The sequence below is a fragment of the Loxodonta africana genome, chromosome 15 (assembly GCF_030014295.1).
Source record: "Loxodonta africana isolate mLoxAfr1 chromosome 15, mLoxAfr1.hap2, whole genome shotgun sequence".
NCBI classification, from domain to species: Eukaryota; Metazoa; Chordata; class Mammalia; order Proboscidea; family Elephantidae; genus Loxodonta; species Loxodonta africana.
Genome location: NC_087356.1, coordinates 75,983,207 through 76,006,546, shown reverse-complemented (window position 1 = coordinate 76,006,546; position 23,340 = coordinate 75,983,207). Strand labels below are relative to the sequence as shown.

Here is a 23,340-nt window from a genome sequence, read left to right as displayed (position 1 = left end):
AATATGATCAGATATGACTTTTAGAAAGATAATACTGGCTGTTTTGTGGAGATAGACAAGAGATAGGTGGAGACTTTGATCTTGTCTTTAGGAGTCTTCTCTATAAGGGAAAAGATGGAAACAAAAGACAGAAAAGTTTCTCAAGGATATCTCAAAGAAGTATATAACCAATCATTCCCAGCCATACACAATACTTAAATACGTGTTTATATACATAGTAATACTATTTGTTAACAGTAATGACCCACATTTCTTCTTTTTTTCTCCCAGTTGCTGATAGTGCATCTAACCTATTTTGATCCCCCAAGATCACCTGAGCTCATGAATCAGTCAGTCAACACACTATTTATGCCGCATTCACCTTATTTTTCTTCCTCTGCATACTTCACTCAGCTCTACCCTTCTCATGGTCCTCCGCACGGAGACTACACTTGAAGGTGGTCGTGCCAATGCTCCTGGTGCTTCCAAAGCCATTAATACTTAAAGTGCCAAAAGAGTGCTCAGCTCATCGTGGAAGGCAGAGGAAAGCCCCAACCTGGGCAACCTAAACCACATTGCTTGGCTCACCTCCTTTATCTTCAGATTTCTATAATCAGTTCCTTTAGCTGTTTTCTCTCTAACCCCTCTAAGTCCTACCTATGGGTTAAGGAAATACAAAACAAAACAACAAGTCCCTGGGAACTGATGGTGGTAAGCTGTCATTGGATCCCCCCTAAATAACTGTCTAGAAACCAATACATAGATGTGCAGCATGCACCCCATAACCTTCCCGCCCCCTTCCCAACACACACCACATGAAAGCACACACACCTTATGCATGGAGACCCCTTCAACTCTTAGCACTTCAGCTAAATTCTCTTCAGGAGCAGCCAGAACCACCCCTATTCCATGTACATTCCTGCAAAAGAAACAGATAAAGAAGTACAGAAGCAAGCATAGCCTAACAGTCACATGTAATGTGTTTGGACCTAGGAGAGTATGGTATAACATGAAGCACGTGGTACTAGGCTGACCTGAATTCAAATCTCAGCCTGGTCACTTTTACTAACTGGGTGGTCCTCTTTAAACTTCAGTTTTCAATTCTACAAAATACCTAATTTTAGAAGGTTGTAAAAACTAGAAAAGGCATAAGTACATTGCCTGGTGCCTAAAAGGGGCTCCATAAATGGCAGCTACTATTATTACATTTACATCCTGTCAGTTTGTTGTACTGTGGTGGCTTCTATGCTGGAAGCTATGCTAAACAAAACAAAACAAAACCCAGCGCCGTCAAGTCAATTCTGACTCATAGCAACCCTATAGGACAGAGTAGAACTGCCCCATAGAGTTTCCAAGGAGCACCTGGTGGATTCGAACTGCTGACCCTTTGGTTAGCAACTGTAGCACTTAACCACTATGCCACTAGGATGCTACCAGTATTTCAAATACCGGTAGGGTCATGCATGGCAGACAGGTTTCAGTGGAGCATTCAGAGTAAGACAGACTAGGAAGAAAGGACTGGTGATCTACTTCTGAAACTTAGCCGATGAAAACCTTATGGATCACAAGAGAATATTGTCCTATATAGTGCTGGAAGATTAGCTCCTAAGTTGGAAGGCACTTCATAACAGCCACAACAATAAACTCAAACATACCAATGATTGTGAAGATGACACAGGACCAGGCAACATTTTGTTCTGACATAAATAAGGTCGCCATGCGTACAAGTCAACTCCACGCCAACTAACACCAACAATTATTACACTGGTGTTGGAGTATTAAACCTCACGATGGCACAAGCCTTGTGAAGGGGACACAATAACGGCCAGAGCGCTACCATATCCTGATGAGCACCATGGAACAGTATTAAGTTACAGCCGACAGTTCACCTCGTATAGTTTCTTCATTTTGTGGTTGAGGACACTGTACCCAGAGACAGGAAGCGACTTGATCAGGGTCACAGAGCAAATTAGTGACCAAGCCAGAACACGATTCCAGGTCTGTCCAGAGAGGTGCAGCCCAGTGCTCCTTTCTGTGAGGCAGCAACCTCTCAGCCGCCTCAGCCTCTGGTCTGACAGGCCCCTCTCTCTCTCTGAGGTGCCAGTTTGTACTCTTCCTTTGCACCTGAGGTGTCACTTCACCTGGACGAGCCAGAGAAGCGCAGGAGAGGAGGTGTGTTTCCAGCGAAGCCCAGCCCTGTACAGACATCCCCGTCGCCATGGGAACCCCAACTAGGTTGGAGAGGACCTGCTCCTCTGGCGCCCCCGCCCATTCACGCAGCGGACGTGACACGTGCGGCAGGGTCACGTGTTGTTGTTGGGCCGTGAAAGCTGCTTCCGGGTCAATGCAGGACACTGGGCTCGGGCGGCCGGAGTGGGGGACGCGGTGAAGCGGTGCCGGTCCGCGGCCGGCCGGGACCAGGCCGGAGGCCGAGGGGCGGCGACGGCGGAGGCCGGGAGGGGGGAGGAGAAGAGCCGCCGGAGGAGCCGCCGCAGCAGCTCCCCCGCCTCCCGGGCTGAGGGGTGAGTGGAGCCTAGGCCTGCCGGCTCTGCCGGGTTCTCGGGGCCCGGGGCGCTCCCCTCCGGGGCTGCGGCGGGGAGGCCGCTCCTGCTAGGGCGCGGTGTCAGGAGGCCCGGGGAGGGGACTCCGAGCGCGAGGGTGCCGGCCTGGGGCAGCGGGACGGATGGGAGACCTCCCCGGGCTTGGGGGAGGATGGAGCCTGGCCTGGTTCCGGGACGGGGGCGGAGCGGGAGGGCCCGGGGTGGCAGAGGGAGGCCGGACTCCGGGTTGGAGGAGGGGGTGTGGGGACCTTGTCTGCGGTCCTAGGAGATTCAAGGCTGCTCGCTGTGCTCCATGGGCTTGGGGGATGGGGGGATGCCCCCTGGCTGCGGTGGAGACGTGTCCGGGGCTGCTGAAGAACTAGTAAACTTGTCCCTGAACCACTGAGTCACCCCTGGGGCAGTGTCTCCAGGGAGGTTTGCTGGGCAGAGGAGGGGAGGGGAACATTCCCAGGTTTCTAAAACACTAGGTCGGTTTCTACCCCGGGGGTGATAAAAAAGGGTGCGGTAGGTAAATAAGGGCTTTGGGGAGAATAGATTTGCCCCAAGTTGGGAGATGCTGAGAATGAGAAGATTGGAATAAGACAGGGACTGGGAGGAGGAGGAGAGTAGTCTGTCCTGGGATCTTTGAGGGGAGTGTCAAGACCTGTGTGGAGGAGCTTATCAGTTGAGAATGAGGAAGAGAGTGTTCTAAATCCTCTACGAAGACATTTTGAGAAATGCACAGTGATTCTAGAATTGTAGTTAAGGAAAGTTTGTTGGGAGTGATGAACTGTTCACGGTCAGTGAAGGAAGGAGGAGCTCTACTCTGAAGGTTGCTAGGCTGCAGAGAGCTGGTAGGCAACCGCCTAGAGCTGTTTCAGGCAAGCTAGCTATCCTTTCAGGTCTAAATATAGCCTTAGCAAGGGCATGTCCCAGTACTCTGTCCTGACCTGGGGCTCTTAAATTGGTTTCCAAGGGTCCATCTTGAGCAAAGAGACTGTAGGTGCTGAGGACTAATGAAAACACTCAGCCTTTGTCCCGAGGTGTTAGGGAGTAGCTTTCCAACTTTTTCTTTTATCATGCTCCACAGTAAGAAGTACATTTTTCATCACGATCTAGTACACACCTACATGTGATTGCAAAGTTCCACAAAACAATATAAGCCCTTTTTAAATGTAATGTGTTCTAATGTTTTCTATTCTAGTCTGTTCTGTTTCATTAAAAAAAAAATCCTGCCCTAAATCCATTAAATTGATTTTTGGGTTACAACTTGCAGTTTGAAAAACACTGTCTCTTAGACACATTTGTTGGACTTCAATCAGTGACCCCACGGTGTAAGTTTGTAGAGAGCAAAGGTGAGTTTTTTTGCGGGGGGGGATGTTAGGGGGAGTGAAGTAGGGACAGCCAGGTGCAATTGACTGCTTAATGTTTACAACATGTAGCATATTTGACCCTTGTTTTCTTAAGTACCAGAATCTAATCTTTGATATCTTAATGCTACCTGATCATTTGATGAAGTTTTTGAAATGCGTCCGTGTTTTACTTTCCCTTTAGCCTTTACTGCATCTGACAAATGTGAGATGCCTAGTTCCATTTATTTATCACTACATGATAATTTTATTTTAATGTTCCAGTGTTGTAAAAATACACTAATGTGCTTTTTTTCTCTTTACAAAATCTCAAGTTGAAACCCAGACTGTTCAGACTCTGGTAATTGTTATATGGTATATTTTTTGCTACGTGATTGAAGGTGTAAGGTTCAGGGATTTAGTCTTTATTTTATACTTAGTCATAAACTTAGGTATAACTTCCGAGTTAGTTAACACCTAAGTTTCCTCCATGGAAATGATGTTTTCTTCTGTTTATAAAATAGGTAGGGCCTTTAATGGATAAAAGTTAATAAGTGTTGGTGTACAAAGAGAGAGGGCTTCATGTATTGCTATGTTTAAAGTATTTTTAAAAAGTTGTCACAGAGCCTATTGCTGTGAAGTTGAGTGTCAAGTGATGTTGCCTAATACCAATAGGTGTATTTGTAGGGTATATATCTAAGACCAGTTTATTCATGTTGATCTTTGCTGAGGATGAGTGCATATTGTTTGGAACATGACATTCAAAGGCACAGCCACCAGGAAAGGATTACCAAATTAAACTTAATCAGTGAGGCTACACTGTTGGTTAGTTAGATAGATGCCTTATGAAAGCATCCTCTCATCTTCAAACTTTGTGTGTTACAAAATATATCTTTCTTGCCTTTGACTGTATCTTCGTTACTGATGACAAATGCTGTGTTGGCATGTATCAGCCATCCTTTAAAAAGTATCTCTCTTAATTAGGTAGATATTATTATTTTAAAAAATATTTAGTTTTTAAAAAAGGTTTTCTTTTTGTTTGAAACATTAAGGAAAATTCTTTATTGATTTCAGTTTTTGGAGAATAATTTGTACCTGACAATAAAGAATTGTGGCGAATTTAGCCTGAGTGATTGTGTGTTTGTTTGTTTGTTTGCTTTTTGAGTTTTCATTTTGTAAGTATGTCTACTTATAGCGAGCTTTTCCCGCCTTGAAACCTTTGCTTTCAAACTTGTGTTTGAAAGTCAGATATAGGCAATCCCTGGGTTATGAACGTCTGATTTAAGTACAACCATCAGGATAACCTGTTTCGAACCAACCCCTTTAAAGTCTATTATGTTAAAAATTTGAGGTACATACAGTGGTTTGTAATAAAGGAGCGCTACTTTGTGCCGTGCAGCAAAACATTATTACTGTATCATGACGTTAAAGGTATTTTAGTGTATCTGCAAGTGTTTAATGCTTTTTATGCATAGAAAGGTACATTATATACTATATACTAAAACATATGACTAACCAACGTTAGATATGAATGAACCATATCTAACTGTTCCAACTTATGTACAAATTAGACTTAAAGACAGACGTAGGAATGAAGTTCATTTGTAATCTGGGAACTGCCTGTGCTTACATTTGTTAGAATTTTAAGTAAGATAGGGTCGTATAGCTCTGAAAAATGTCCTTTCATTCATATTATGTGTACCATATTTTTACGCAAATAATGCTCATCTTCTATCTTTGTTAGCCAACTGCACCTGTCTTCCCACAAGGTATTTTTGTAAGTAGCTATGCCAGTTAATTTTACCTGTTGTGTATTATTTGCATAAAAACAGAAACCCTGTGGAGCAGTTCTGCTCTGTCCTATAGTGAATTCGACAGCAAAGAGTTACATGTATACGTTGTTTGGTGCCCTGGATTCAGTTCCAACCCATAGCAACCCCATGAACAGTAGAATGAAACACTGCCTGGTCCTGTGCCATCATCACAGTGACTGCTGTGTTTGAGCTCATGGTAGCCACTGTGTCAGTCCATCTCATTGAGGGTCTTCCTCTTTTTCACTGACCCTTTGCTTCAAGAGTGATATCCTCCAGGGACTGGTCGCTCCTGATAACGAGTCCAAAGTACGTGAGCCAAAGTTTCACCATCCTGGCTTCTAATGAGCATTCTGACTGTACTTTTTCCGAGACGGATTTGTTCGTTCTGACAGTCTATGGTATTTTCAGTATTCTTCACCAGCGCCATGATTCAAAGGCATCAGTTCTTCAGTCTTCCTTATTCATCATCCAGCATTCCCGTGCATGTGAGACGATTGAAAATACCATGGCTTGGGTCAGGCACACCTTAGTCCTCAAAATGACATCTTTTAACACTTTTAAGAGGTGTTTTGCAGCAAATTTGCCTAATGCAGTTCAGCCTTTGTTTTCCTGACTGCTGCTTCCATGGGCGTTGATTGTGGATGCAAATAAAATGTATCCTTGACGACTTCAGTCTGTTCTCCATTTATCATGATGTTGCTTATTGATCCAGTTGTGAGGATTTTTGTTTTCTTTCTGTTGAGGTGTAATCCATACTGAAGGCTGTAGCCTTTCATCTTCATCAGGAAGTGCTTCAAGTCCCCTTCACTTTCGGTAAGGTTGCGTCATCTGCATAATGCAGGTTGTTAGTAAATCTTCCTCCAATCCTGATGCCACATTCTTCTTCATATAGTCCAGCTTCTCAGATTATTTGCTCAACATACAGATTGAATAAGTACGGTGAAAGGATACAGCCCTGACGCACACTCTTCCTTGCTTTAAACCACGCAGTATCCCCTTGTTCTGTGTGAACAATGGCCTCTTGGTCTGTGTACAGGTTCCTCATGAGCACAGTTAAGTGCTGTGGAATTCCATTCTTCTGAGTGTTATCCATGATTTGTTATGAGCCACACAATCGAACGTGTTTGCATAGTTAATAAAACACAGGTAAACAGATTTATGGTATTCTCAGCTTTCAACTCGGATCCATCTGACATCAGCAGTGATATACCTGGCTCCACATCCTCTTCTGAATCCAGCTTGAATTTCTGGCAGTTCCTTGTGGATGTACTGCTGCAACTACTTTTGAATTACTTCCAGCAAAATTTAACTTGCATGTGATATTAATGATATTATTTGATAAGAAGAGTGAGCCCTTCTAGTGTTACATCCATTTGTTGAAACATCTCAATTGGTATTCCATCAGTTCCTCAAGCCTTGACATTCAGGGCCTTCTGCAGCTTTCCTACACTTTTCCTTTTATGACTTTATCATTTAATTCCTAAATGTAGATCCTCCATTCCACTCATTGTATCTTACTTTGTGAATAACATCTCTGCAAATCTCTGCATAGAATGTGTTCCCTTCATGAAATCCTACTCATTTCAGGCGACCTCTTTTCCTTGAAATCTTGTTTGCTTGTATTGTCTGTACTACTTTTCCTATATCGGTTTATATTGTTTGTGTACCTTATTTGTACCTGTTTTAGATTGTAAACTCCTAGAGGCCAGGCAGGTGAAAGATCTTTGAATTTCTAGGACACCTAGCACATGGTTTATCAGAGTGTAGTTCATGGACCAAGTGAATCATAATTGACCGAAATTATGGTTAAAAGTGTGGATCCCTGAATCCCAGCCTAGACTTACTGACTCAAAATCTGGTAGAGCTTGGGAGCCTGCATTTTAACAAGCTGCCCAGGTGATTTTTCTGTACAGTAAAATTTAAGGATCACTGACTTAGTATGATGCTTTAAATTACAGTAAACCAAAACCAAGTCCATTGCCACTGAGTTGATTTCCACTCATAGCGACCCTATAGGACAGAGTAGAACTGCCCCGTTGGGTTTCCAAGGAACGGCTGGTGGATTCGAACTGCTGACCTTTTGGTTAGCACGTGAGCTCTTAACCAGTAGTTAAACACAAATAATTCAGCGAATGACGTAAATGAATCGAGCAATGTCATAGTTCAGCAGATTGGTTTAATTCTAGGGCTTTGAAGTCAGATGGCCAAGATTTGAATCCTGGCTCTGTCACTTAGTAGGTGTGTGACCATAACCTCTTTGCTTCAGTTTTTACATCTGTAAAATGGGGTTAATAATAGTATCCCATAAAGTTGTGAGAACTGAACAAGCTAATGCATGTAAAACAACACAGTACATGGCGCACAATAAACTCCCAATAGGTTTTATCTGTTGTGATGATAATTAGTATGGTATCAGTAGGCATGATAGTAATGAAAAACAGGGTTGTGAGAATACGTTCCATGTCAGTTGTTGTCAATAAGCAAATTGCTGATACAGTTTCAAGTATTCAGGCTTAAAATTGTTTTCTCTTTTAGGTCAACAGACAGAGCATATATATTGTATTTAAAGTTATAAAGGTGTTTTGCCTTCTTTAGAAGGATTAGTGTCACATAGGATGTTAAGTTTTTTTCTCATTCATTTCCACATTGCCTGAGGAACAGAGTCCAAATTTTTAAACAGAGGACTTTAACCACTTACCTTCTGGCCATTACCTGGCAGTCCTTAATCTTCCTGCCTTCTCCCCACATACACTCCACACCAGCTGCATTACATTTCTCACTTTTTCTTGCATGCCACACTCTTTGACTCATTTGTGCCTTTACACATGCTTTCCCCCATCTTTTTCTTCTGGTGAATTCCTGCACATTTCTCTCAAGACTCAGTTTTATGTGTGACTGACCTCAGTGAAGACAGTTATTCTCAAAGTGTCCTGTTCATACTTGTTATGTATTACCTTTGTGCATATTTTCCTTCTTGGAGGAAAATGATTTAGTCCTGATGTGTGTTCCTGGTACATTGTGTATAGTGAATCCTCTGCTAGAGACGGGGGATGTTTGTTATCAGGTTTGTGTTCACCATTTGTTTCGACATCCCTGCTCTCAGCTATCAGCATCATCATGGTGACTATAATTTCTTGAGCACTTATTACATGTCAAACACCTACTAAATGCTTAAAAAATGTTATTTCATTTATCTCCACAATAACTATGATGTCATATTATTCACTACATTTTCTAAACGAGGAAGCAGGCATAGAGAGTTAAGTAACTTGCTGAAATTTCACAGCAGAGTCGTAATTGAACTTAGGGCTAGCTGAAGCTCGTGCTCTTGATCACAGTGCTCTGGTAAAAGCAGGAGATTTAAACAGATGGTACATTTCCAAAACTCAGGACTCTGTGGCCATGTGAAACTTTCATTAATGTCCTTAGGAATGTGACCCGTAACTAGTACTGCTGAGAAAAGGACTGCTGAAAATTGTTCTTAGGTTAATGCTTTTCCAGTAATTTTCAAAATTTCCCTTTTTCCCATTCTGCCATACTTCTCTTTGGTGTCCATGACTCCCATTTCACTGTCAGAAGGTGAAACATGAAAACTTCATGTTTATCCAAAGTAAAATTTATTTTTCGTTCATCCAACAGGTATTTATTGCCATGAGCCACATGGCAGGCTCTGTTCATATAATGCTGAAGTGGACCAACACATCTCAGCTTTTGTGGGGCTTACGTTCTAGTGGAGAGGGACCTTAAACCAGTGAACCCTAAACTAATGATTGTGATTAGGAAAACAGAGGTGAAATGATGACAAGTGATTGTTGGTGGTATGGTGCTATTTTTGATGTGGTGGCCAGAGGCAGCCCCTTTGAGGAGGTAACATTTATGTTGAAATTTTAAATGCCTTAATGAAGCCAGCCAGGCCAAGAACCAGGGAAAGGACATTCCTAACAGAGGAAACTGCAGGTGCAAAGTCTCTTAGAGGGGAAAGAGCTGGGTGGGTTTGAGAATTAGAAAGCCGTTATGTGTCTGAAGCATAGTGGGCTATGAGAAGGGTGGAAGGAGGTGAGGTTAGAGAGGCAAGAAGAGATGAGAGTAAATGAAGCCTGGAAGACTAGTTTAAAAAGTTTGGATTTCATTTTAAGTGTGAAGGGAGGCTATTGGAGAGTTTAAAGGACATGATTTCATTTAAATTCTGAAGAGTTCATTCAGCTGCTTTATGTAGATACCAGGTAGGAGGCTATTGCAGCGGTCTTGGTGAGGTTGATGGTGGCTTGAACAACAGTAATAGGGATCAAAAGAACTGGGATATTTTGGAGGTAGAGTTGATAGGTCTTGCTGATGAATTACATGAGGGTGTGAGAGGAAGAGAAGTCAGATACAACTTGTTCGATGGGAAAGAGTAGCAGGAGGAACAGGTTTGGGAAGGAATCAAGAGTTATGTTTTTGCCCCATGTGCCTCTCCGTGATCATACACACCCCTACCCCACCCTCCAAGGATACTACTATTTTGAATTTTGTGGTTTTTATTCTTTGGGTTGTTTTTTAAATAGTGTTTACCATGTATCTTACCCTAAACAATAAAATGATTAATTTTCCATGTTTTTGGATTATGTATAAATGGGATTGTACTGTGTATAGTGTTATGATTAGCGTTCCCCTCATTTATCATTTCTTGTAAAAGTCATTGATGTTCGTTAGCTATCATTGGTTAATTTCCATTGCTGTGCAACATTTTATATTATGTATGTATCACAATTTATTTCACCAATTGCCTGTTCTGGGATATAAGGGTTTTTTCCCCAAGATTTTGTAACTTCAAAAAATGCTGTTGTTAGGGACATTTTTGTGCTGGTTTCTTGGTGCACATGTACAAGTCCCGCAAGAATTCATACTGAGAAGTAGAATTGCTGGATCATTAAAAAGAAACAAAAAGTCTAACTTGTTGCCGCCGTCGAGTTGATTCTGACTCATAGTGACCCTATAGGACAGAGTAGGGTTTCTAGTGAGTGGCCGGTGGGTTTGAATGGCCCACTTTTTGATTAGCAGCTGAGCTCTTAACTGCTGCTCCACCAGTATATGCATCTTCAACTTTACTAGACAGTGGTCCGTTATTTTCCATGGTGTTTTTGGATGGTGCAAATGGTTAACATGCTCAGCTGCTATCTGAATGGGTTAGAGCCCACCCAGAGTTGCCTTGGAAGAAATGCCCAGCCATCTATTTCTGAGAAATCAGTCATTCAAAACTGGACTTAAGGTGGGGCCAAGATGGCGGAATAGCCAGACGCTTCCTGCAACCCCTCTTACAACAAAGACCTGAAGAAACAAGTGAAATGATTATATTTATGACAAGTTAGGAGCCCTGAACATCAAAGGCAAGGTAAGAAAACGTATTGAGTGGCAGCAGCAAGGAGAGACGGTTCAGAAGCGGAGAGGAGTTACTGGACCTGAATTGCTGGGATCCCTCAGGCACCATTCCCGGGAGTGGCTGGTGGTAGCATTTGGCAGCAGCTTCCTCAGGGAGAAGCAGCCAGCCACACACCGTGCTCACACCTCCAGAACCAGAGAGGAATGGTGCTCTTGGGAAAATTTAAGGAATTGTGTAATTTTACCGCGCCCCCCAGCCCCAAGCCGTCTTCAGTGGCTATTAATTTCCCTGGGCCAGAGATAGGCCATGTTGAGTGCCTGGAGCCATCCTCCTGGCCTTGGAATAAATTCACAAGTGGGTGAAAAGATAATTTGCCAGCTCCACTAACCGGGGAAGCTCAGGACAGAAGCGGCTCCTGTCCAGGCATAAACGGTCCGTGGATGTGGAATACCTTTCCCCCATACATGGACCTGTGTGGGCCTATTTCAGGAGAATAGGCACTTGTTGGCAGACTGCAACTGTTTCAGCTGTGCGATAAAGGGGTGGGTGTTTGATATTTGACACTGCTTTGCCTATTAAATAGAGTCATCACCTGCCCACATCAGGGGGCATAAGGACTGGTGGCTCCACTCAGGTCACACAGCCACCCATGACAAGGGTCCAAGGATAATTGGTACCTCCCAGCCCATATAAGAAAAGCACTGGGTGCCTATGGTCCTTCTGCAGAACCCACCCACCTGTACGCTCTAGGGAACAGGGTTGCGCATTCCTCACATATATTCGGGGGATGGTTCTCAGCCTCCTGCCTTGTTCAGAGCATGACCTCCTGCTGCAACCAAATACCGGTACCTACATCAATCACCCCTGCCCTTCTAAGGCTGTAAGACAGAGTCTGTACCACATACTTAATGATCAGCTACCTGGACACCTGAGCTGAATTCATACAAGAAAAGTTAATGGATTCCTAGACTGATAAATCTGGTAACTACTGTAGCCATCTGGTGACAGGGTGTCAGAGATTCAAAGGCGAAAATAATCAACGTAGCTCACTCAAGCAACCCATTTGGGCATATCAAAACAAAACAAAGCAATAAACTAGGATATAGTAGAAAAGTGCCGTAACAAAAGATAAAACAATACAATAACTTCTGGATGGCTCAGAGACAACAGTCAATATCAAGTCACATAAAGAAACAAGACGATGATCGCCTCAACAGGCTCTCAAAACAAAGAATCAATGGATTTTCTGGATGAAGGTGACTTCCTGGCATTACTGGTTGCAGATTTCAAAAGATTAATATGCAGAACTCTTCAAGACATCAGGAACAAAATTAGGAAGGAGATCAGGCAATACGCAGAACAAGCCAAGGAACACACAGATAAAGTAGTTGAAGAAATTAAAAAGGTTATTCAAGAACATAATGAAAAATTTAACAAGCTGCAAGAATCTATAGAGAGTCAGCAATAAAAAATTCAGAAGATTAACAAAGTTACAGAATTAGACAACTCAATAGAAAGAGGAGCAGAACTGAGCAAGTGGAAGGCAGAATTGGTGAACTTGAAGATAAAGCAATTGATGCCAATATATTCGAAGAAAAATCAGATAAAAGAATTAGAAAAAAAATGAAGAAACTAAGAATCATGTGGGACTCTATCAAGAGAAATAACCTATGAGTGATTGGAGTACCAGAACAGGGAGGGACAACAAAAAATACAGAGAGAATTGCTGAAGATTTGTTGGCAGAAAACTTCCTTGATATTGTGAAAGATGAGAATGTATCTATCCAAGATGCTCATCGAGCTCCACATAAGGTAGATTCTAAAAGAAAGTCACCAAGACATACCATAATCAAACTTGCCAAAACCAAAGAAAAAGAATTTTAAGAGCGCTAGGGATAAACAAAAAGTCTCCTACAAAGGAGAATCAATAAGAATAAGCTCGGACTACTCAGCAGAAACCATGCAGGCAAGAAGGCAATGGGATGACTTATAAAATTGCCAGCCAAGAATCATATATCCAGCAAAACTGTCTCTCAAATATAAAGGTGAAATTAAGGCATTTCCAGATAAACAGAAGTTTAGGGAATTCATAAAAACCAAACCAAAACTATAAGAAATACTAAAGGGAGTCTTTGGTTAGAAGATCAATAATATCAGGTGTCAACCTAAGATTAGAACACTGGACAGAGCAATCAGATGTCAACCCAGGCAGGGAAATCACAAAAATAAATCAAGATAAAAAAACGCTCACAACAGGGAAACAGTGATGTTATTATATAAAAGAGGACAATGTTCAAACAATAAAGAGGGAGTAAAATGTAGTCATAGCTCTTTCATATGGAGAGGAAAACAAGGCGATATAAAGAAGTAAAAGTTAAGTTTAAACTTAGAAAAATAGGGGTGAGGTAACCACAAAGGAGACTAACTAACCTACTCAACAAAATACAAGAAAAAAATAGACTCAAAATCAACAACAATGAATAAGAGGACAAGACAATATATAAACCACTCAGCACAAAAAATTAAGTGGGAAAAAGAAACTCAGCAACACACAAAAAAAGACTTCAAAATGACAGCACTAAACTCATACTTATCTATAATTATAGTCAATGTAAATGGACTAAATACACCAATGAGACAGAGATTGGCAAAATGGATAAAAAAACACGATCTGTCTATATGTTGCCTACAAAAGACACACCTTAGACTTAGAGACACAAGCAAACTAAAACTCAACAGATGGAAAAAAATATATCAAGCAAACAACAATCAGAAAAAAGCAGGAGTGGCAGTATTAATTTTTGACAAATTACACTTTAAAGTTAAATCCACCACAAAGGACAAAGAAGGACACTGTATAATGATTAAAGGGACAATATACCAGGAGGATATAATCGTATTAAATATTTATACACGCAGTGACAGGGCTGCAAGATACATAAAACAAACTAACAGCATTGAAAAGTGAGAGAGACAGCTCCACTACTACAGTAGGAGACTTCAACACAACCACTTTTGGTGAAGGACAGGACATCCAGAAAGCAGCACAATAAAGACTACCCAAAAACCCAGTGCCATTGGCACAGGGAAGATCTAAATGCCACAGTCAACCAACTTGACCTCATGACATATACAGAACACTTCACCCAACAGCAACCAAGTATACTTTTTTTTTAGTGCACATAGAACATTCTCTAGAATAGACCACGTATTAAGTCATAAAGCAAGCCTTAGCAGAATCCAAAACACTGAAATATTACAAAGCATCTTCTCTGACCATAAGGCCATAAAAGTAGAAATCAATAACAGAAGAAGCAGGGAAAAGAAATCAAACATTTGGAAACTGAACAATACCCTGCTCAAAAAAGACTGGGTTTTAGAAGACATTAAGGATGGAATAAAGAAATTCATAGAATTCAATGAGAATGAAAACACTTCCTGTCAGAACCTTTGGGACACAGTGAAAGCAGGGGTCAGAGGTCAATTTATATGAATAAACGCACACATCCAAAAAGAAGAAAGGGCCAAAATCAAAGAATTATTCCTACAACTTGAACAAATAGAAAGAGAGCAACAAAAGAAACCCACAGGCACCAGAAGAAAGCAAATAATAAAAATTAGAGCAGAATTAAATGAAATAGAAAACAGAAAAACAATTCAAAGAGTTAACAAGTCCAAAAGCTGGTTCTTTGAAAAAATTAACAAAATTGATAAATCATTGGCCAAACTGACAAAAGAAAAAGAGGTGAGGACGCAAATAGCCTGAATAAGAAAGGAGATGAGCGATATTACAACAGACCCAACTGAAAAGTATATCAGATTACTACGAAAAATTGTACTCTAACAAATTTGAAAACCTAGAAGAAACAGATGAACTCCTAGAAACACACTACCTACCTAAACTAACACAAACAGAGGTAGAACAACTAAATAGACCCATAACAAAAGAAGAGATTGAAAAGGTAATCAAAAAACTCCCAACAACAACAACAAAAAATCCTGGCCCAGACAGCTTCACTGCAGAGTTCTAGCAAACTTTCAGAGAAGAGTTACCACCACTACTACTAAAGGTATTTCAGAGCATAGAAAAGAACAGAATATTCCCAAACTCATTCTATGAAGCAAGCATGTCCCTGATACCAAAACCAGGTAAAGACTCCACAAAAAAAGAAAATCACAAACCTATATCCCTCATGAACTTAGATGCAAAAGTCCTCAACAAAATTCTAGCCAGTAGAATTCAACAACATATCAAATAATTCATCATGACCAGGTATGCAGGGGTGGCTCAACATTAGAAAAACAAATAATGTAATCCATTATATAAATGGAAACCGTGGTGGCGTAGTGGTTAAGTGCTACGGCTGCAAACCAAAGGGTCGGCAGTTTGAATCCGCCAGGCACTCCTTGGAAAGTCTATGGGGCAGTTCTACTCTGTCCTCTAGGGTCGCTATGAGTCAGGAATTTTCCTTCTATTCCTATTTTGCTGAGAGTTTTTATCATGATTGGTGCTGAACTTTGTCAAATGCCTTTTCTGCATCAATTGATAAAATCATGTGGTTCTTGTCTTTTATTTATATGATAAATATAAATATAAATAAATATTTGTATATAAATACATATTTACATGATATTTATGATAAATATAGACATTTATATTTATATAAAATATATAAATATATTTTATTTGTTTAAACATCTATATATAAATAAATATTTATATTTATGATAAATATAAATATATGATATTTATATAAAATACATAAATATATTTTATTTATATAAATATTTGTATATAAATATTTATATATTGATTTATATAGAAATATTTATATATTTATATTTATCGTATAAATATTTCTATTTATCATATAAATAAAAGATAAGAACCACATTATTTTATCAATTGATGCAGAAAAGGCATTTGACAAAGTTCAATGCCCATTCATGATAAAAACTCTCAGCAAAATAGGAATAGAAGGAAAATTCCTCAACATAATAAAGGGCATTTATACAAAGCCAACAGCCAACATCATCCTAAATGGAGAGAGTCTGAAAGCATTACCCCTGAGATTGGGAACCAGAAAAGGATGCCCTTTATCACCACGCTTATTCAACATTGTACTGGAGGTCCTAGCCAGAGCAGTTAGGCTAGCTAAAGAAATAAAGGACATCCAGATTGGTAAGGAAGAAGTAAAATTATCTCTATTTGCGGATGACATGATCTTATACACAGAAAACCCTAAGGAATCCTCAAAAAAAAACTACTGAAACTGATAGAAGAGTTCAGCAGAGTATCAGGATACAAGATAAACACAAAAAAATCAGTTGGATTCCGCAACACCAACAAAAAGAACATCGAGGAGGAAATCACCAAATCAATACCATTTACAGTAGCCCCCAAGAAGATAAAATACTTAGGAATAAATCTTCCCAGAGATGTAAAAGACCTATACAAAGAAAACTACAAGACACTACTGCAAGAAAGCAAAAGTGACCTACATGAGTAGAAAAACATATCTTGCTCATGGATTGGAAGACTTAACATTGTAAAAATGTTTATTCTACCAAAAGCAACCTATAGATACAATGCAATTCCGATTCAGATTCCAACGACATTTTTCAATGAGATGGAGAAACAAATCACCAACTTCATATGGAAGGGAAAGAGTCCCTGGTTAAGGAAAACATTACTGAAAAAGAAGAACAAAGTGGGGGGCCTTGGTCTACCTGATATTAGAACCTATTATACTGCCACAGTAGTCAGAACAGCCTGGTACTAGTACAACAACAGATACGTAAACCAATGGAACAGAATTGAGAATCCAGACTTAAATCCATCCACATAGAAGCAGCTGATATTTGACAGAGGGCCAAACTCATTTAAATGGGGAAAAGATAGTCCATTTAACAAATGGTGGTGGCATAACTAGATATCCATCTGCAAAAAAATGAAACTAGACCCATACCTCACACCATGCACAAAAACTAACTCAAAATGGATCAAAGACCTAAATATAAAATCTAAAACAATAAAGATCATGGAAGAAAAAATAGGGAGAACGCTAGGAGCCCTAATTTATGGCATAAACAGTATACAAAACATTACTAACAATGCCGAAGAGAAAGTAGGTAACTGAGAGCTCCAAAAAATCAAACACCTATGCTCATCCAAAGACTTCACCAAAAGAGTAAAAAGATTACCTACAGACTGGGAAAGAGGTTTTAGCTATGACATTTCCGATCAGCGTCTGATCTCTAAAATCTACATGATACTGCAAAAACTCAACTACAAAAAGGCAAATAACCCAATTAAAAAGTGGGCTAAGGATACGAACAGGCACTTCACTAAAGAAGACATTCAGGTAGCTAACAGATAGATGAGGAAGTGTGCACAATCATTAGGAATGCAAATCAAAACTACGATGAGATTCCATCTCAGTCCAGCAAGGCTGGCATTAATCCCCAAAACACAAAATAATAAATGTTGGAGAGGTTGTGGAGAGACTGGAACACTTACACACAGCTGGTGGGAATGTAAAATGGTATAACCACTTTGGAAATTGATTTGGCATGTTCTTAAAAAACTAGAAATAGAATTACCATACGATCCAGCAATCCCACCCCTTGGAATATACGCTAGAGAATTAAGACATTTACACGAACAGATAAATGCACACCCATGTTCATTTTATCACTGTTTACAATAGCAAAAAGATGGAAGCAAGAAAGGTGCCCATCAGTGGATGAATGGGTAAATAAATTATGGTATATTCACACAATGGAATACTATGCATTGGTAAAGAACAACGATGAAACATTTCATAACATGGAGGAATGTGGAAGGCATTATGCTGAGTGAAATTAGTTGCAAAAGGACAAATACTGTATAACACTACTATTATAATAACTGGAGAAATAGCTTAAACGGAGAAGAAAATATTTTTTAATGATTATGAGAGGAGTGAGGAAGGGAGGGAGGGAGAAGGGTTTTCACTAATTAGATAAAAAATATCAATTATTTTAGGTGAAGGGGAAGACAACACAATATAGGCAAGGTCGGCAGAACTGGACTAAACCAAAAGTAGTTTCCTGAATAAACTGAAGTCTTTGAAGGCCAGTGTAGCAGGGGTGGGGGTTTGGGGATCATGGTTTTAGGGGATATCTAAATCAGTTGGCATACTAAAATCTATTCAGAAAACATTCTGCATCCCACTTTGGAGAGAGGCTTCTGATTGACAGATGCCATTATCTCAATAGAGAAGCTTTGTTGAGAATATTTTTATTGTTTTTAGGATCATGGTGTTGCTTTAGGAGCCTCTGGGTGGCATGAATGGTTAAGTGCTTGACTACTAGCTGAAAGGTTGGCAGTTTGAACTCACCCAGAGGTACCTTGGAAGACAGCCTGGTGATCTGCTTCTGAAAGGTCACAACCTCGAAAACCCTGTGGAGCAGTTCTCTTGTGCACCCGTGGGGTCACCATGAGTCTGGATTGACTCGATGGCAGCTAACAACAACAACAACGTTGTTATTTTAGTTCATAGGTAAATGTTTAAAGCAAATAATTTTAGGAAAGATGGTATCTCTTAAGATGTTGAAAACAAGTAAATAAACTCATTATTGTGATTCCTATGAGGATCATATTTTGTCATAGGTACTACTAATAACTTAAGGTACAAGTTTTATAAAGGCAAGTACCCTTTGGAAGTTGAAATTTAAATATTACTGCTGTTAGTCCCTCATTCATTTAATGACATTTCTCCTCATAAACATCGGTAAAGGAGCCCAAGAAAAATATAAATGAAGATTTTATAAATCACAGATCAAATCTCTTAGAAATGAGTTTATTGAGATTTGACTCGTTAATTCTTCACTTACCGTTTAAGATCCTCAAGTGAATTGTTTATATTAATTTGATAAGGGTGCTGCGAGAGTAAGAGCCACAAATTTTGGATTTGACCTGTATTCATCTTTATTGAAAAGTACCTATTGTGCTGAAGTATGGCATGTTTTACTAACTCCTGCTTGTGGTCTGTAAGGTCTAGATGTGGATACAAAATTATATATTCAGTATTAAATCTATTGTACCTGTGGTTCTTGCAGAAGATTTTAGCTTGGGCTACTGTCTTAGGCTGGGTTCTCTAGAGAAGAAAAACCAGTGAAGCATATATGTGTGTGTATGTGTGCCAAGACAATGGCTTGCACGATTGTAGAGGCTGACGAGTCCCAAGTCCATGGGTCAGGCATCAGGATGGAGGCTTCTTCTGACTCATGTCGCTGCAGGGACTATTAAACTCAAGATCAGCAACTCATACAGCAGGCTGCTGGCTCACGGGCTACAGAGGCCGACAAATCCAAGATCAACAGGTAGGATGGCAAGCTGCTGGCTCACAGTCTTTGGATGCTGATGAATCCCAAGATTGCAGGCGGTTGGCTCAAGTCCCAAGAACTGAGGTTAGGTGGTAATGAACCAGATGCAGGATCCAGAGCAAGCGAGTGAGCTTTGCCATGATGTCCATATACGTATTGACGCCCTGGTGGCATAGTGATTAAGAGCTTGGCTGTAACCAAAAGGCTGGCAGCTCAGATCCACCAGCCACTCCTTGGAAACACTGTGGGGCAGTTATGCTCTGCCCTATATAGGGTCACTATGAGTTGGAACCGACTCGATGGCACCTATCAACAACAACAAAATGTACTGGATGCAGGCCATACCCCTGAGGAAACTGCCCTTACGACTGATTGGCTGATCACATCAGGGAGGATGACTACATCATATAACTGCCAAACTGCATCATTACATAACTCCTAAACCACTGAGAATCATGGCCCAGCCACGTCTACACACAATCTTAACCATCACAGCTAGATAGGTAGCAAGTATTTCTGACTCTGCCAACTACTTTGTTTACTAATTATGTCACCTTTTCTGAGTCTCTGTGGAGAAGTAGATACAATTATGTATTCCAGTGATAGCTACGAAGCATTTGTGTTTGTAAAGCACTGTAATCTCAGAGTTTATTAATAAACTTGCTTTTCCCACTTTATGAAATGTATTTTATGTACACAATTAGGAGTGATTAGAAAACCCTCTGATTAACACATTGGTTATTGTTAGGTGCCGTCAGGTTGGTTCTGACTCACAGCGACCCTGTGCACAACAGAACGAAACACTGCCCTGTCCTGCGCCATCCTTGCAATCGTTGTTATGCTTGAGCTCATTGTTGCAGCCGCTGTGTTAGTCCAACTCGTTGAGGGTCTTCCTCTTTTCCACTCACCCTGTACTTTGCCAAGCATGATGTCCTTCCCCGGGGACTGATCCCTCCTGACAACACGTCCAAAGTATGTAAGACACAGTCTCGCCACCCTTGCTACTAAGGAGCATTCTGGTTGTACTTCTTCTAAGACAGATTTGTTCGTTCTTTTGGCAGTCCATGGTATATTCAATATTCTTTGCCAACACCACATTTCAAAGGCGTCAACTTTTCTTCGGTCTTCCTTATTCATTGTCCAGCTTTCACATGCACATGATGCAATTGAAAATACCATGGCTTGGGTCAGGCGCACCTTAGTCTTCAGGGTGACATCTTGCTCTTCAACACTTTGAAGAGGTCATTTGCAGCACATTTGCCCAATGCAATGCATCTTTTGATTTCTTGACTTGCTGCTTCCATGGCTGTTGATTGTTGATTGTGGATCCAAGTAAAATGAAATCCTTGACAACTTCAATCTTTTCTCCGTTTGTCATGATGTTGCTCCTTTGTCCAGTTGTGAGGATTTTTGTTTTCTTTATGTTGAGGTGCAATCCAGACTGAAGGCTGTGGTCTTTGATCTTCATTAGTAAGTGCTTCAAGTCCTCTTCACTTACAGCAAGCAAGGTTGTGTCATCTGCGTAACGCAGGTTGTTACTGAGTCTTCCTCCAATCTTGATGCCCCATTCTTCTTCATATAGTCCAGCTTCTCATATTATTTGTTCAGCATACAGTTAAATAGGTATGGTGAAAGAATACAACCCTGACGCACACCTTTTCTGACCTTACACCAGGCAGTATCCCCTTCTGCTGTCGGGACAACTGCCTCTCGATCTATGTAAAGGTTCCTCATGAGCACAATTAAGTGTTCTGGAATTCCCATTCTTCGCAGTGTTATCCATAGTTTGTTATGATCCACACAGTCAAATGCCTTTGCATAATCAATAAAACACAGGTAAACATCCTTCTGGTATTGTCTGCTTTCAGCCAGGATCCATCTGACATCAGCAATGATACCCCTGGTTCCACATCATCTTCTGATCTGAAACCAGCCTGAATTTCTGGCAGTTGCCTGTCAATGATATACTGCTACAGCCGTTTTTGAATGATCTTCAGCAGAATTTTGCTTGCGTGTGATATTAATGATATTCTATAATTTCCACATTCGGTTGGATCACTTTTCTTGGGAATAGGCATAAATATGGATCTCTTCCAATCAGTTGGCCAGGAAGCTGTCTTCCATATTTCTTGGCATAGACGAGTGAGCACCTCCAGCGCTGCATCTGTTTGTTGAAACATCTCAATTGATATTCCCTCAGTTCCTGGAGCCTTGTTTTTCACCAATGCCTTCAGAGCAGCTTGGACTTCTTCCTTCAGTACCATTGGTTCCTGATCATATGCCACCTCTTGAAATGGTTGAATATCGACTAGTTCTTTTTGGTATAATGACTCTGTGTATTCCTTCCATCTTCTTTTGATGCTTCCTGCATCATTTAATATTTTCCCCATGGAATCCTTTACTATTGCAACTTGAGGCTTGAATTTTTTCTTCAGTTCTTTCAGCTTGAGAAACGCCGAGCATGTTCTTCCCTTTTGGTTTTCCATCTCCAGCTCTTTGCACATGTCATTATAATACTTTATTTTGTCTTCTCGAGAGGCCCTTTGAAATCTTCTGTTCAGTTCTTTTACGTCATGAATTCTTCCTTTTGCTTTAGCTGCTCAACGCACAAGAGCAAGTTTCAGAGTCTTTTCTGACATCCATCTTGATCTTTTCTTTCTTTCCTGTCTTTTCAGTGACCTCTGGTCCTTGATGTCATTCCACAACTCGTCTGGTCTTCGGTCACTAGCGTTCAGAGAGTCAAATCTATTCTTGAGATGGTCTCTAAATTCAGGTGGGATATACTCAAGGTCATAGTTTGGCTCTCGTGGACTTGCTCTAATTTTCTTCAGTTTCAGCTTGAACTTGCATATGAGTAATCGATGGTCTGTTCTACAGTTGGCCCCGGCCTTGTTCCTACTGATGATATTGAGCTTTTCCATCGTCTCTTTCACAGATGTAGTCAGTTTGATTTCTGTGTGTTCCATCTGGTGAGGTCCATGTTATAATAGTCACCATTTATGTTGATGAAAGAAGATATTTGCAATGAAGAAGTCGTTGGTCTTGCAAAATTCTATCATTTGATCTCCGGCATTGTTTCTATCACCAGGGCCATATTTTCCAATGACGGATCCTTCTTCTTTGTTTCCAACTTTCACATTCCAGTTGCCAGTAATTATCAATGCATGTTCAATCAATTTCAGACTGCCTCTGCTGATAAAAATGCTCTATTTCTTCATCTTTGGCCCTAGTGGTTGGTGTGTAAATTTGCATAATAGTCGCACTAACTGGTCTTCCTTGTAGGCATATGGATATTATCCTATCACAGACAGCATTGTACTTCAGGACAGATCTTGAAACGTTCTTCTTGATGATGAATGCAACACCATTCCTTTTCGAGTTGTCCTTCCCAGCATAGTAGACTATATGATTGTCTGATTCAAAATGGCCAACATCAGTCCATATCAGCTCACTAATGCCTAGGATATCAATGTTTATGCGTTCCATTTCATTTTTGATGATTTCCAATTTTCCTAGATTCATGCTTTGTACATTCCATGTTCCGATTATTAATGGATGCTTGCAGCTGTTTCTTCTCATTCTGAGTCGTGCCGCATCAGCAAATGAAGGTCCCAAAAGCTTTACTCCATCCATGTCATTAAGGTCGACTCCACTTTGAGGAGGCAGCTCTTCTCCAGTTATCTTTTGAGTGCCTTCCAACCTGGGGGCTTATCTTCCAGCACTATATCAGACGATGTTCCACTGCTATTCATAAGGTTTTCACTGGCTAATGCTTTTCAGAAGTAGACTGCCGGGTCCTTCTTCCTAGTCTGTCTTAGTCTGGAAGCTCAGCTGAAACCTGTCCTCCATGGGTGACCCTTCTGGTACCTGAATACCGGTGGCATATCTTCCAGCATCAGAGCAACACACAAACCCCCACAGTATGACAA

At 40.6% G+C, this 23,340-nt stretch overlaps 1 protein-coding gene across 1 annotated transcript in view; it reads left to right on the top strand.

Moving 5' to 3' along the window:
- Positions 1-2,381: 2,381 nt before the first annotated feature.
- The window catches only part of TBCEL (tubulin folding cofactor E like), an 80,436-nt gene continuing 59,477 nt past the window's right edge, over positions 2,382-23,340 (top strand). Inside the window, exon 1 of the mRNA XM_003418198.4 lies at positions 2,382-2,501. The gene's annotated coding sequence lies outside the window, so the exon portion shown is untranslated. The remainder of the gene's footprint in view (positions 2,502-23,340) is intronic.